Source organism: Lolium rigidum, chromosome 6, assembly GCF_022539505.1.
Source record: "Lolium rigidum isolate FL_2022 chromosome 6, APGP_CSIRO_Lrig_0.1, whole genome shotgun sequence".
NCBI classification, from domain to species: Eukaryota; Viridiplantae; Streptophyta; class Magnoliopsida; order Poales; family Poaceae; genus Lolium; species Lolium rigidum.
In genome coordinates, this window is record NC_061513.1 from 221,797,270 (window position 1) to 221,809,321 (window position 12,052).

Here is a 12,052-nt window from a genome sequence, read left to right on the forward strand (position 1 = left end):
AAAGGCTTCAGCACGAGCAACGCATGAACAACGTGGGTAGGCTTGTGCTGCCTAGATCGCAAGATGCGATCTAGGCAGCATGGTGCTTACCGGAGAAACCCTCGAGACGAAGGAGTTTATTCCATAAACCCTAGATACATATTTATAGTCCAGGGGACTTTCTAATTTAGGCGTGCACCTAACCGTGCACGGGTAAAACTCTATCTAACTGAAACGTACCCTAATATGTTACAGATACACGGGCCATCTAGCCCAAACTTTGCATGTAAGGCCGATTCACGTATTTCTTCTATATATTTTCTTCAAGTCCATCTTGATCGCGGCCCACCTCTGACTCGGTCAAATTCTGGTGATAACACATGCCCCCCTGGTTTTGGAAATGACATTTCCAAAATCATTACGCTTTTCTTTCGTCGGGTCATGTCGTGGCGAGCAGAACCGCCGCAGAATCTTCCATCATTACGCCTCGCCTCCCGGGCTTCTCTCGTACGAATTGACAATTTCGGCATCACGTCCTCGAGAACCGTCATGGCATTAAATCTCCACTACACTCTCTTTATTTATCTCGTGCCAAACGGTTCACCACTCCACCCCCTTGCTCTGCTTCCGTCCACCGGCGCCCAAAACCCTCCTCCCCTCGCAGCCATGTCTTCTTCTTCCTCCTCTCGCCTCAGGCCTCCCCTCCAATCGTCGCCGAAGAACAAGAAAGAGGACGACCTCCACTCCGGGGCAAACCCCATCTCCTCTGACAAAGAGAAGAAAGAAGGAGAAGCAAAGAAGACCAAGGCCTCCCCCTCCGCCAAGCTCCCGTCGAAGAAGCGCTCCCGCATGTGGGCGGACAGTGAGGACGACGAGGAAGGAGAAGAGGAGGAGGAGGAAGATGATTCCTCCTCCTCTGCTGGGTATCCGCCGACGAAGCGCTTCCGCAGTTGGGCGGATAGTGAGGATGATGATGATGACGAGGAGGAGGAGGAAGCTCCAGCCGACGGCTGGGGCAGCAGCGGCGAGGAGCTTCCTGGGAGCAGCGCCGACGACCTCGACGACGGCGATGATGAGGACAGCGACGACTAGTAGAGTAGGACCAGCAGTAGCAGTGCACTAGGCACCAGATCCCTCTTTTGAGAGCCATCGGCTCTTCTTGTAAAGCCGCTCCTTTGAATTAATGAGAATTGTTCTTTCAATTTCTCTTTCCATTAATCCAATTTCCATCCTTCCGCTTGCCATACCAAGACCGATAGCAACGAATCGGATTATTTTGATCTTTTCTTGACCGTGGTATTTTGCAATCCCATAGCCGATGACTGTTCATCGGCTAATTTGAGAAACCAGTCTCCTTCCTTTTCTTGCAGCTCCAGCACGGTCCAAACCTCGTACAAGACGACGGCTTTTCTTCCCAGCTCCTCCCTGAGAAGATCAAGATGCAGGGTCAGCCCATGCAACTCCAATCGGCTCTCAAAAATAGAGCACCTCCCAAGTTAGTGGCCCCCCGAGCCTTAGTCAAGGCGAGAAAGGTAGCGAAATAGCTAATCACGTCGCCATTGACCTCACGTCACAATGCAGAGCCAGCCGATTTCAACAAAATCGGCTCCCCAGAGCAGAGAACCTTCAGGGTGAGCTGCCCCCCGAGCTTCTTCAGTCTACTCCTTGCGCCTTGTTGATTAGATCGGCACATCTATGCTGCTCTTGGCATTGTTCTTGAAGAGAGGATCCGAACCATTGCACCATTGAACCACTCCATTGAGGAGTTCTTCCATCATAGTCTCTCTTCGTGGTCCACTTCCTGCTCCATTGATCCTCTGACAGTTATACCTCTTGAGTCGATGGTCATGCATCGGCTTTTATATCCTTAAGTCGATGTCTGCTGCATCGGCTGTGCTTAAAATTCTTCGAATTTTTTGAATTTTTTACGGCCGATTTATGCATCGGCCCCCATACTTCAATACCCATCACCAAAGGATGAGACGCTTCTACTACATATCCTCGTGTTTTATCCACTTGGGTGCCCCCCCGAGCCGATTCTGTCAAGAGAATTGATGGTATCGGCTCTGTTGGATTACATGTTGAACCCAGGCAGAATGAATGGTGAGGATAATTTTGGCCGATTGCTGGAATCGGCCTCCACGTTGCTTGCTCGGTGAAGGTTTTGTAATGTCCCTTCATAAATTTTTTGGGGCTGATCACAAGGATCAGCCTCGCCACGTTTGCTCATTGACGTGCTCTTGCTACTCGTTAAGGCCGGTAGATAAAACCAGCCCAATCTCTGACTTTATCATGTTGGTGCGCTTGCTGTCGTCCACCTTGAGTGCATCGTGTAAACGTGGAGTACTAAACTTCGTCGGAAGGACGAGCACCATGTTTGTGCCAGCCGATGTTTCGTCATCGGCTTTCCTCTCGCTTGGGGCGCCACTCCATTTTCCGTGGACGACCCTCTTCATCCAGGGTTCGCTGAACTTTCGCAGCCGGATCAGGTCGTGCCTTCCTCGGTGTATGCAAGTATAGCCTTTCGGCTTCCTCCAGGCCGCGCAATCGCTGAACCCTGCGCTTCTGGGAACGGCTGAGCCCATCAGGGCACCACCTTGGCCGGTGGTACCTGTCTTCTTCTTCCCCCTCGTCTTCTGAATCTTCGAGATCTTCTAACCGAGGGGACTCAGCACGTCTGCTTTGTGGCGGGAGAGGCCCTAGGCGCTTGAACACGGACACGTTGGCTGCCTCCTTCTTCTTCTGGTTACATTCTGGGCAATTGCCGATTGTAGGCAATCGGCTCATTCCTGAATCCCAGCAGTGTCTGAAGAAGGGACAGTCCCAGTGCCTGTCCTCGTCGACTCGCTCCCCCAACTTTTCCTTGGCACGGCGCTCGTGCTCCTCCTCCTCGCGATCATGCCGACGATGTCTCCTGTCGTCCCTAGCCAGACGATCTTCTTCATCATCGTCGTTGTATCGCCGGCGTTGGTCATACTCGACTCACATACTTGTTGAGGAGGTGATCGAGAGAGGTCGTTGATACCTTATGTTTTTCACTTCTCCCTCCGTGACGTAGCGCTTGCCGTCTTGGCGGAGCCGATCGCGTGGAGCGGCTTCCTCTGTATCTTTGCTATGAGAGCAGCTGCCCTCATCTCCGTCCTTACCGCAGTGGTGTCCAGGTCCTACCATGTTGATATTGCACGAGAAATCCGGCTGGCACCCTCCATGGTAAGTATACTCCACCATGTTCACGGCGGGGAAGGGGTGTGTGTCGACCTTCATGGCGTACTCGGTTGAAAATTAACCGCCCATTTTCTATCGCCATTTGGATCTGCCGCCGCCACACCCCGCAATCGTTGGTGGTGTGGGTGAACGTGTTATGCCACTTGCAGCATGGCTTTCCGTTCAGCTCTTGCACCGTGGAGATCTTGTGGCCTTCGGGTACCTTTATATGCTTCTCCGTGAGCAAGAGATCAAAAATCTGCTCGGCTTTGGTCACGTCGAAGTCGAACCCTTTTGGAGGGCCTTGTGGCTTCACCCATTTGCAGGACACGGGGCCTGCCGCTCGAGTCCATTCAGCCACTGCTACCTCTCGATCTCCCGCAGCACCTTCATCCTCGTCTGCCTCAACCAGGGTCACCGCACGCTTGAATTTGTCCCGGTAGACATCCGGGTGGCGCCGCTCATATGCTCGACGACCTTCGCACCATGTGCGCCAATGAAGGGTAGTCTCGCTTGGGAGGCCACATCCTTAATCGATGATGAGAGACCCACCACCGCCAACTCGAATGCTTCTTTTCACTTACATGAGCCGAAAAGCATCGGTTCCTAATGGTCCTGAAGCGCCGGACGTATTCCCGACACCGTCTCCCGCGCTTCCGTCGTACTTGTGCTAGATCGGCAATACCAACCTCGGAAGCCTCCGAGTGATACCGCTCATGGAACTGTTCTTCCAACCGCTTCCAAGTCCGGATGGAGTTCGGTGGCAGCGATGTGTACCACCCGAAAGCCGATCCTGTGAGGGATCGTGCGAAGAACCTCACACGCAACTCGTCCGATGCTCGAGATCGTGCCCACCTGTGCCAAATATCGGCTCACATGCTCGATGGAGCTGGAACCATCCGATCCACTAAACTTTGTGAAGTCCGGGAGCCGATATTTGGGTGGTAGCGGGATCAGTTCGTAGTCGTTGGGGTACGGCTTGGTATAGCCGAACGTCTTCCTTTTCGGCATCATGCCGAACCGATCTTTCGAGATTGCACAAATCTGATCCGCGGTGATGGCTGAAGGTGTCGAACCCTGAAGATTGGACGGGGTGGCATACTTAACCAGCCATGCTTGCTTTTCCGGTTCTAAGCCAACTGCAGGAGTTGGGCTCTGGAGGTTTGTCGGAGTGGCGTACTTAGCTAGCCACGTTTGCTTCTCAAAATCTGCTCCTGACGTTCCTCCTGCTGTTCCAGAGGCCCCTGCTGTCGCAACCTGGTTCGAGAGTGCCCAGGTATTGCGACCTGAGTACGTATGCGCACGCGTATCCGTGCGGGATCTCCTTGGGTGCCTCGGGTAGGAATTGGTAGTCACTAGGATCACCACCAATCTTGTAGACGACGTATGCCGATGAGTTCGGCAGTTCCGGTGCTGCCCATGCGAACGGCAGCGGAGGATGGGACCGGAGTGGCATCTCTCCTTTGAAAGTCCCCAGAGCTGGTCCCGACGGAGAATACCGGTGGCTCATGCTTTCCTGGACCACGCGCAGAGCGACACGCTCCAAAGTGTTCACCGAGCTCTCGAGTGGCGGTGCAGCGAATGAGCCACCATGTAGTTGATTTCCGACGCAACGACCCGGTGCGTTCTTCCGACGGGGCGGACAGGTCCACTCCATCGAGTGCGCCTTCGGTGTGAACCCCTTCCACCCGACGCCATGGGAGCGGGTTCTGTGGAAAGAGCCGATGAGTTCGGCTTCGAGGGTTGCCTTGATCTCGTCATGTTTCTTCTTGAGCTCATCAGGCAGATCCTCGTACTTGACCGGAGTGCCTTCCGCCATCTCGGATGTAGATGGCAATGTGGTGGATGTCGAAGGTTGTCCCACCGGGCGTGCCGTAATGTGTTGACGTCGAAACCCACCGGCGGGCGGAGACGGGCAACACGAGAGAGCCGGGAACAACTAGGGCTGCGGCCGGCCCCGAGTCCCTCGGAGCGACGGCCCGCAAAGCCTCCCGGTCACACGTCCGATGCTATCGCAAGGGCGTGCCACCTGACCTATACCCGGTCGGGAAGGTGTTGGATGATGCCTCGCTTAGTTTCCCGCATGGCATACACGTAAACATTAAATACGAGCCTCGATCGGCTCTCGAGTTATCTCCGTGAATCGGCTCAAAGAGCCGATCCACCCATGATTCGTACAAGGTGTCCGAATATATGGTGGTCCCGCTTGATCAAGATAAAGCTAATGAGATCTACGACGATTTAGGGTTTTCACCGCATAATCGGATCATCCTACTCACGATTGGGCCTCGCGCTCGCGCACGGTGACCGTAAGCCGATCCTAGACAGGGCCTAAAAACCAACACGAGGTTGATCCCCGGAACATCCTTTCTAGGGCTAGCAAACGTCACCGTACACGCCGCCTGGATCCTCCAACCCTTTGTAAGGCCTAACTATTGCGGATGTTAAACTAATCCTTGCGGAACAAGGAGCAACCGTAACGGATCAGATCTACTAAACTATGATCAAGCGGGTGCCGCCCCTACACCTAAGATAGGTGTAAGGGCGGCTAGATGCATGAGGGTTGCACTACGACAGCATATGATACGAAGAACAATGCAAACCCTAACACATCTAAGATAACTACGTTGCTCGCCATCAAAAAGGCTTAAGCACGAGCAACGCATGAACAACGTGGGTAGGCTTGTGCTGCCTAGATCGCAAGATGCGATCTAGGCAGCATGGTGCTTACCGGAGAAACCCTCGAGACGAAGGAGTTGGCGATGCGCCGAGATTTGTTTGTGTTGAACGTTGGTTGTTGTTTATTCCATAAACCCTAGATACATATTTATAGTCCAGGGGACTTTCTAATTTAGGCGTGCACCTAACCGTGCACGGGTAAAACTCTATCTAACTGAAATGTACCCTAATATGTTACAGATACACGGGCCATCTAGCCCAAACTTTGCATGTAAGGCCGATTCACGTATTTCTTCTATATATTTTCTTCAAGTCCATCTTGATCGCGGCCCACCTCTGACTCGGTCAAATTCTGGTGATAACAAAAAGATGTAACTTTTGTTTTTGATGATGATTGTAAGGAAGCTTTTGAAACTCTAAAGAAAGCCTTAACAACTGCTCCTGTAGTTGAACCTCCTGATTGGAATTTGCCTTTTGAAATTATGTGTGATGCTAGTGATTTTGCTGTAGGCGCTGTTCTTGGACAGCGAGTAGATAAAAAATTAAATGTTATTCATTATGCTAGTAAAACTCTTGATGCTGCTCAAAGAAATTATGCTACGACCGAAAAAGAATTATTAGATGTAGTCTTTGCTTGTGACAAATTTAGATCTTATATTGTTGATTCAAAAGTTACAATTCATACTGATCATGCTGCAATTAGATACCTTATGACAAAGAAAGATGCTAAGCCGAGGCTTATTAGATGGGTACTTGTTTTGCAAGAATTTGATTTACATATTATAGATAGGAAAGGTGCTGATAATCCTGTTGCTGATAATTTGTCTAGATTGGAAAATATTGCTTATGATCCTGTTCTGTTAATGATAGTTTTCCAAATGAACAATTGGCTGTAATAAAGGTGAGCTCGCGAGACAGTCCTTGGTATGCTGATTATGCTAACTTTATTGTTTCCAAGTACTTACCTCCAACCTTTTCAGCTCAGCAGAGGAGGAAATTCTTTTATGACTTGAGGTATTATTTCTGGGATGACCCACACTTATATAAAGAAGGAGTGGATGGTATTCTGCGAAGGTGTGTTCCCAAATATGAACAACAAGAGATATTGAGTAAATGTCATGGTAGTGCTTATGGAGGACATCACGCCGGAGATAGAACCGCGCAAAAGGTTCTACAATCAGGTTTTTATTGGCCAACTCTCTTCAAAGATGCAAGGAAGTTTATTCTATCTTGTGATGAATGTCAAAGGGTTGGTAATATTTCCAGACGCAATGAAATGCCTATGAATTATACTCTTGTTATTGAACCGTTTGATTGTTGGGGATTTGACTTCATGGGACCTTTTCCCTCTTCAGAAGGTAACACTCATATACTTGTTGCTCTTGATTATGTTACTAAATGGGTGGAAGCCATACCTACAAAAAGTGCTGACGGTGAGACCTCTTTAAAAATGCTTTTTAGATGTTATTTTTCCTAGATTTGGAGTACCTAGATATATTATGACTGATGGAGGTTCTCATTTTATTCATGGAGGATTTAGAAAAACTCTTGCTAGGTATGGTATTAATCATAGAATTGCTTCCGCTTATCACCCTCAAACTAGTGGTCAAGTAGAATTATCAAATAGGGAGATTAAATCTATTTTGGGAAAGACCGTTAATAAATCTAGAAAGAATTGGGCTAGTAAATTGAAAGAAGCACTATGGGCTTATAGAACTGCTTATAAAAACCCCATGGGAATGTCACCTTATAAAATGGTTTACGGAAAAGCTTGTCATTTACCTTTAGAACTAGAACACAAAGCTTATTGGGTCTGTTAGAGAATTAAATAAAGATCCTAAACTTGTCTGGTAATAAGAGGTTGCTACAATTAAGTTCTCTAGATGAATGGAGAAGTGAAGCTTATGAAAATGCTAAACTCTTTAAAGAAAAAGTAAAAAAATGGCATGATAGAAGGATCATCAAAAGAGAGTTTAATATTGGGTATAAAGTCCTATTGTATCGGTCTCGTCTCAGATTCTTTGCAGGGAAATTACTCTCGAAATGGGAAGGACCATATGTTGTTGAGGAGGTGTATCGTTCGAGAGCAATTAAAATTAGCTCTCTCCAAGGCAATGCTACGCAAGTGGTGAATGGACAAAGACTCAAGCATTACATCTCGTGTGATTCTTATAATGTTGATGTTGATATTATCCAAGTGGAAACACCGGAGGCTTTCATCAAAGGACAAATTGACAAATCCGCTGAACTCGACTTTGAATAGGTAACAAGATCTGGTAATGAAAAGTTCGCAATTTACTTTCCGAACAATATTTTTGCTGTTTTTGGAAAATATGAAAAATTACGAGATCGAAACGGAGTGGAAAGGACGCACGAGGGCGTGCCACCATAGGCCGGCGCGGCCTGGCCTGGGCACGCGCCGACCTATGAGGGCACCGCCTCGTCGCCCCTTTCCGAGTCTGGTTCGAACTGGTACTTTCCGTTTGTTCTGAAATTTTTTATTATATAATCCCCCGGACCCCTGGAGGTCCATATATCGTTTTCTCGACGTGTTTTGTTTCAAGCTGTTTCTGCCAGGATTTGTTTCGGATCTAGAGCCATCATGTCTTCGTCGGGAACTCCGAAGGACAGCTCCTGCAAGGATGTTGGCAACTTGTACATGGAGGAGCTGAGGATGCACCCAAAGGAGTTGATGCTCGTCGAGGGAAAACTGCAGATCAAAGATGTTCAGGGCCCCAAAGGAGAAGGAAGCCTGGAAGACAGGATGGAGAAGCTAGAACAAGAGGTCTTCAATTACAAGAAGATGGCCGAGCGTGAAGTGGATATCTTTCACAAGATTGTGTCTGAACTCATTGTCGAACACGAGAAGGAAACCGCAAAGCTATGGGGCGACATCCTCTCACTTCACGACACCACCAACAAACTCCAAGCTCAACTCTATGACGTTCATAATCGAACCGTGAGTATGAAAACAGGTTTAAACACATAAGCCGTGCTGCTAGTTTCAGGATTCCCGAGACCAAGATGTCATTTGTTGACGGAGAACCTCTATCTTGGAAGTCTGAAGACGGGAATTCATCACCACCATCGCCAAAGGAGTAATCCATCATCGGTATTGGCATCCCCTTGGTTTGTTCCAAGCTTGGGGAGTGCCGCGGTATCACATCATCACTACCTTTTACTTTTTACTATCAAATAGTGTCATATCATGAGTAGGGAAGTTATCGTATGAGATGGGTTGCGGTGTGGAAGTATCTCTCCTTTAGTTTGTCTATGTATCCCTTGGTGTGAGTTATCGTTATGGAATATTAATGAGAAGTCTTATCATTTACATATTGCACACCTTATTTTAGTTTGCAATTTCTACTATATGATTGATCTTGATTTTAGTATTGGTATCACTTTGGGAGCATTGAGTAAATCTATTTGGTTTTGGCAAACTTAGCAATGGTGAATAGCAACAACACTTTGAGTTCGAGAAGAATAGAGGAAATACATGTAGAAGATGTTATTATCTTTCTTATCAGTCCTTAGCTTAGTATTCTAAAGTTAAAACTGTTTGTGCTTACAAGTAAGATGCATGATTGTTTCTATCACATGTATAATTGTTTGTTTCCCTCAATTCCTATGCTTGCTATTTAACCTTGCTAGCCAAAGACCTGTACTGAGAGGGAGTACTTCTCGTGCATCCAAACCTGAACCCAAACCTATGCCATTTGTGTCCACCATATCTACCTATGATACGTCTCCGACGCATCGATAATTTCTTATGTTCCATGCCACATTATTGATGATATCTACATGTTTTATGCACACTTTATGTCATATTTATGCATTTTCTGGAACTAACCTATTAACAAGATGCCGAAGTTCCAGTTGTTGTTTTCTGCTGTTTTTGGTTTCAGAAATCCTAGTAACGAAATATTCTCGGAATTGGACGAAATCAACGCCCAGGTTCCTATTTTGCCCGGAAGCATCCAGAACACCCGAGAGTCGCCAGAGGGGGGCCACACGGGCCCCAGATGATAGGCCGGCGCGGCCCAGGCCCTGGCCGCACCGCCTTATGGTGTCGTCGCCCCGTTGACCTTCTGACGCCGCCTCTTCGCCTATTTAAGCCCCCTCGACCTAAAACTTCGAGACGAAAAAACCACGGTACGAGAAACCTTCCAGAGCCGCCGCCATCGCGAAGCCAAGATCTGGGGGACAAGAGTCTCTGTTCCGGCACGCCGCCGGGACGGGGAAGTGCCCCCGGAAGGCTCCTCCATCGACACCACTGCCATCTTCATCAACGCTGCTGTCTCCCATGAGGAGGGAGTAGTTCTCCATCGAGGCTAAGGGTTGTACCGGTAGCTATGTGGTTCATCTCTCTCCTATGTGCTTCAATACAATAATCTCATGAGCTGCCTTACATGATTGAGATTCATATGATGATGCTTGTAATCTAGATGTCATTATGCTAGTCAAGTGAGTTTTACTTATGTGATCTCCGGAGACTCCTTGTCCCACGTGTGTAAAGGTGACAGGTGTGTGCACCGTGTGGGTCTCTTAGGCTATATTTCACAGAATACTTATTCACCGTTATGAATGGCATAGTGAAGTGCTTATTTATATCCCATTATGATTGCAATGTGTTTTGTATCACAATTTATCTGTGTGCTACTCTAGTGATGTTATTAAAGTAGTTTTATTCCTCCCGCACGGTGTAATGGTGACAAGTGTGTGCATCCGTGTTAGTACTTGACGTAGGCTATGATTGTGATCTCTTGTAGATTATGAAGTTAACTATTGCTATGATGGTATTGATGTGATCTATTCCTCCTACATAGTGTGAAGGTGACAGTGTGCATGCTGTGTTAGTACTTGGTTTAGTCGTGTTGATCTTTCATGCACTCTAAGGTTATTTAAATATGAATATTGAATTGTGGAGCTTGTTAACTCCGGCATTGAGGGTTCGTGTAATCCTACGCAATGGTGTTCATCATCCAACAAAAGAGTGTAGAGTATGCATCTATCTATTATGTTATGTGATCAAAGTTGAGAGTGTCCACTAGTGAAAGTCTATTCCCTAGGCCTTGTTCCTAAATACTGCTATCGCTGCTTGTTTACTGTTTTACTGTGTTACTACTGCTGCGTTACTACTGCTCATATATATTTATACCACCTGTATTTCACTATCTCTTCGCCAAACTAGTGCACCTATTAGGTGTGTTGGGGACACAAGAGACTTCTTGCTTTGTGGTTGCAGGGTTGCATGAGAGGGATATCTTTGACCTCTTCCTCCCTGAGTTCGATAAACCTTGGGTGATCCACTTAAGGGAAACTTGATGTCTGTTCTACAAACCTCTCGCTCTTGGAGTCCCAACACTGTCTACAAGAATAGAAGCTCCCGTAGACATCAAGCACTTTTCACGGCGCCGTTGCCGGGAGGAAAGGTAAAAGGTACTCACACTCCGGATCTCGGCTACTAAGCTATTTTCGCCGTTGTAAGTACTCGAAGCTATTTCCTTTAGATCCTGCAATTGCATCTTTTTGTTTCTTGTTTACACTAGTTTGGCATAATGGACACCAATGAGCTTCTTATTCTATTTCCTGATTTAAAACATGGATTGTTTGATGCAAAAATTAAAAAACCTATGAAATCTTATTTGCATGCTTGGTAGTAATATTAGTATGAACGCTTTGAACACCATTGTTGATAATGATATAGAAAGTTCTAAGCTTGGGGAAGCTGGTTTTCATGATCTTTTTAGTCCCCCAAGCATTGAGGAGAAAATTTTCTTTGATGATACTTTGCCTCCTATTTATGATGATTATAATGATAGTAGTCTTTTGGTGCCACCTGTTATGGAGGATAAATTTGATTATGATTACAATATGCCTCCTACACTTGATGAGAATAATAATGATAGCTACTTTGTTGAATTTGCTCCCACTATTACTAATAAAATTGATTATGCTTATGTGGAGAGTAATAATTTTATGCATGAGACTCATGATAAGAATGCTTTATGCGATAGTTATATTGTTGAGTTTGCTCATGTTGCTACTGAAAGTTATTATGAGAGAGGAAAATATGGTTGTAGAAATTTTCATGTTACTAAAACACCTCTCTATGTGCTGAAATTTTTGAAGCTACACTTGTTTTATCTTCCTATGCTTGTTACTTTGCTCTTCATGAACTTGTTTACTT